The sequence below is a fragment of the Empidonax traillii genome, unplaced genomic scaffold (genome assembly GCF_003031625.1).
Source record: "Empidonax traillii isolate 1590-97213 ecotype Southwest subspecies unplaced genomic scaffold, ASM303162v1 scaffold555:size490716, whole genome shotgun sequence".
NCBI lineage: Eukaryota > Metazoa > Chordata > Aves > Passeriformes > Tyrannidae > Empidonax > Empidonax traillii.
In genome coordinates this window covers 405,688-410,076 of record NW_020955748.1, presented here as the reverse complement: position 1 = coordinate 410,076, position 4,389 = coordinate 405,688, and the positions used below count along the sequence as shown (strand labels likewise).

The 4,389-nt window shown below is 51.9% G+C and overlaps 1 long non-coding RNA gene across 1 annotated transcript in view; it reads right to left on the bottom strand.

The window, feature by feature from the left end:
* The window catches only part of LOC114064538, a 20,446-nt gene extending 17,717 nt beyond the window's left edge, over window positions 1-2,729 (bottom strand). The window contains exon 1 of the long non-coding RNA XR_003572772.1: window positions 2,718-2,729. This is a non-coding gene — a long non-coding RNA (uncharacterized LOC114064538). The remainder of the gene's footprint in view (window positions 1-2,717) is intronic.
* Window positions 2,730-4,389: the final 1,660 nt, after the last annotated feature.

The following is a 4,389-nucleotide window of genomic DNA, read 5'->3' as shown; positions in this document are numbered from 1 at the left end:
GGGGGAAATGGCAAAAAATACCTGTCTTAAGAGGGTTCACTGTACGTGCACCTGATAAAAATCATAACATGGGATCAGCTTTCTTCTCTGCTTGCTCGGCTTTTGGCATGTGTAACTAAGCTCTGGCAGGCAGGGCAAATCTCCTTCTCCCCAGGGTCATTAAAAAAAGACCATTTCCCCATTTAAAGAGCGTGAGGGAGGTGGGGATGGAAAGGGGAGCTGAGCCAGGCAGCGGGCGAGCCCTGCCCACGCTGCTGTGCGAGCTTGCAGGGCCGGGGCTCTCCCACCCCCACCGCTCTCCACAGCGTCAGGCACGTGGGATTCAGGGGGGCTGGATGGGTATGAAAGGAAACACACATCTGGAAGTTCCTCCAGTTAATTGGGCAATTATTCATACCACTCTTGCTGTAAGCAGCCTGCTACTGCTGTGCCAAAAGCAACAACAACAGACCGTGGGCATACTCCATCCCTGCTCTGAGTGGGGAGCATGTGTGGGGAGGTGGGGCTGTGGAGGGCAGGTTAAGCTGTGAGGGCATGGACCCTCTACTCCTGGGCTGCTCTGCTTGCTCTAGAGGTGGGTGGGGAAGCCCTGGAGACCTTGGATGTGGTGAGGTGCTGGGGAAGCACTTGCTTCACAGCGCATGTGGGCCCCAGGTGGGGAGGGGGAAGCTGCTGCTCTGGAGCACCATGAGAACCCAAGTCAACCTGTGTTGGGTTTTATTAGGAGCTTGGCAGGCTGTGGTGTTGGTGAAGGTAGTCCAGGCCCAGCTGTGCTCTGTAGCACTTTACTCCTCATAAATAGTGGATTCACTGCCATTTCTGCCCAGTTCCCACCTGAGCAAGGCTCTGGCAGCCCATGTTCACCTTTTCCATCCCTCCTCCTTCCCCTTTCTCACATCCCTGGTTTCTCCTTAGTCTGACAGCCATGTCACTGCATGTCCCCATCCCCTGCCAGTCTCTAGTACCAGTGCTGTGCAGCTGAAATGCTGAGGGAGTGCAGAGCTGGCAGGTCTTTGCTTTGGCAGTTCATTCCCTGGGACTTGCCTGTGAGATGAGAGCTGAGTGTGAGCACTTCAATCCAAGTGACTTTCCCCGTGGCAGAGTTAATGGGCCTCAGCAGATCCTCAGGGAGATGATGTGCAGGGGGACCCTGGACACCATCAGCTTTGAAGCATTGTCTCCTCTCTATATCCGGTGGGATATAGGGTTGCTCCTGAGGCTGAATTCTCTGTCAGTGTCTATAAGTGGGACAGACCACATCTTGAAAGCATTCCCCTGGAACCCTGGCTGACTGCTGTTTGAGTGCTTTGCTGTTCCCTCCTCACTGCTGGAGCCCACAGGAAGCCAACCCCTTCCAGCAAAATCTCTGTGACTGATAGAAACGACCCCCTTCTCTCTGACTGTGCCTGCCCCAAGGAGCTGGGGGTGCTGCACTTGGCCCATCTGCTTCCCACTTTGCCTGAGAGCACATCTCTGGCACAGGGAGTCACTGTGGCAGCCTCAGAAGTGCACGCAGTGCTGGGCTCCACCAGCATAATTGGAGCCAGCTCCAGCCAAACCCAGCTGGGATGTGGAAGGAGAATTCCCGTGGTTCCCTCTTTCCTTGTCTTTTTCCCTTTGCCATGAGATGGGTCTTCTCTGAAGAAATGTAGTGCCATTAACTCAAGATTTTCCTTAGGATAACATAAATCAGGCAGACAGTTTGGCTCCAGGATGAACGTGCAAACGTAAGCAGGGCTGCACTGGTCACGCCATGGAGCTGTTGAGTGCGGGATCCTCTCCACAGCGTTGCTGGAGTGAGTGCTCTAGGAAAGGGCTGGAACAATGCAGGCATGGTGTGTATTGTCCTGCCTCTTCTCTGACAATCCATGGATGTGGTGAAAGGTTTATCTAGTGGGTGATCAGCAAATATTTTGTATCTTTGTTTGTCCATTTTTGAAGTGTCTTAGAAGCCACTGTGGTGCTAACTCAGAAAGGCTTGGGGATGTAAAGCTCTCTGCATGAGCTTTAGTAGAGGTCTCAGAAGTACAGGGAGGACATCTCACCATCAAAAAACACTGGAGAGAGGGGAGCACGATTCCCAGTTTTACAGGAGGGAGTGAAGAATTTAAATGGCTTATCCGAAATCTCAGTGGGTATCCTTAACAGAGCGTGGTGTTGTAAACAGATTCTCAGAGTCCTGTGATTGTCCAGCTTTCCTCTTTGATAATCATCCACACACAGATCTAAGTTAGGATGGGAACTGACCCTCGAGGAGCTAATGTGGAAATAAACTTAACTGAAGGGAAAGCCTTCCTTACTGTCCAGCTGGATGACTCTGCTGCAGAAGGAGGACATCGCCCAGGTAGAGAGGCCAACCAACAAAACCTGCTTTGGCAAAGTTTAGGAAATGGAAACATTGCTGAGGGCCCAGCTGAGGAAATACGATGCTGAAGGTGCTCAGAAAATCGAGATTTGTGGTGAATAACAGTGTCAGGGAACAAGATGAGAGTCTGGGACAGGATCTGGCTGTGCAGTCAGAAGGGAGAGGGTAGAGCTGCCAGCCATGTGGAAGGGATGGGAAAGGTAGGAGGGTGTATGGAGCTGGGCACTGAAACGGAACAGCCGAGATACAAGCACCAAGGGACAGCTCTTGCTCTCACTGAAGGGAATGGACTGACTCCCATTGACGTCAATGAGGACTGAACTGGGACCCTTGCGAGAAATATATTGAACACAGACAAATCCAGCAAAGTCAAAACAGATGATGCAGGCCGCTTAATGCAGTCACAGGGAGCTGATTGCGAAACCTCCTAACGAGGCAGTTCTGTCAAGCAGCCATCTCCAAGCCCAGTAGGCTCCAGCCTAGGAGAGGAACATGGAGGGTTGTGGTCCTGGAGAAGCCATGCCCAAGATGGAAGGCTGAAGTAGCATGGGATGGGTCCTTGTTGTGCTTCAGCATAACCCCACTGACCACCTAGTTTGTGTGACCTCCTTAACTACCTTACCATACCCCAAGTGCTTTTCCTTGAGCCTTCCCTGTCCCACTGACAAAGCTGTTCTGAAGCTGGAGGCACGGACAGACGGCGAGTTGTCACAGAGGAATATACTGCTGCACATCAGCTGGCAGTGGGGGGCATCTGTGTGCACACCCTTAATCCATGGCACATGCAAGTCAACTCGAGTTAGCCAACGTGACAGAACCGCACTAAGCTGGCTGAAATGACCTTATTTGCACGGACTAAGCGAATGCACATGGACTGCAGCGCTGACACGCAGGGACTGGTTACCGCGTGATAGCCTGTGCCTGTGTTTGCGCTCAGCCTGTGACTCATCGCCCCAAACTCTTCCCTTGCTGTGCTTCCCCATCCCTTGTTCCAGGTTCCCAGTGCCCGGTTTCCTCTGCGTCAGGGATGTCTGTGATCCTACCGCAGCCCCTTGTCTGCGCACAGAGCAATTTTGGCAGCTCCCCTGCTCTGTTCTGTGGAGTCTCAATGATCTCCTCTGGGTTCAGACCCTCTTAGTCCTCTTCTGAGGGTACTCAGACAAGCCAGCTCCCTGTGGAGACCCAGGTCATGGCTCTGAGTGTACCACCTCACTGCACAAACTCTCCAGCTCAGCATGCCTCCTTTAGTACCAGCACCTGCCTCTCCTCCATCTTTGCCCATGTCCCCCTCTTGGAGAAAGCAATAAGTCAAGATAAGGCTCTACCCTTAGAGAGCAAGAAGATGCAGAGCACCCTAGTGAGCTCAGCATCTTCTCTTTGCACAGTGGGAGTTTGGAAAAGGTGATGGAGTGGAAAGTAGAGTGCAATTCTAGTAACTAGTAACTCGTATAGAATACTGGTAAACAGAAGGAGCTGATTTTCTGTGTACTGCTGAGGATGTCGGCCTCTGAAAGGGACCTTGCTTGTCCCTGACCAAGCCCTGGTTTAGGCTGAACAGCAGAAACTTCAGTGCATCCACCCTTATCTCCACCATCTCAAAACAGAATTCAGTCCTGAAAGATCCATCTCCCCTAAACCTGGAGTTGCATGTCCTAGCTGTGGTATGAGAAAAGGGATCTAAATCAACTGATTTGTAGGTGGAAAATTCAAAGGAATGGGAAGAGAGCACCAGAATGGAGACAGGCAGGGGGCATTGTTGCTCTTAAAATGGTCCTGCACTGTATGTGCAGCTTAGATGTTTTGGGAAGAGTGGAATTTCACTCTTGATTTCCCCTGGATAGACTGGACTGAAACTTTGCCTTTTTTTCCCTGGATCCACTGAAACGGCAGCATCTTGGACAGGGACCAACTTGCTTGATGTAAGAGCAGTGCTTGGGGGGAACCCAGGCCTGGACACAGGGACAGTGGTAGACACGGGGACAGTTTACCTACAGCAGGCACTGAGGCATTGCTGAGCTTCCAGG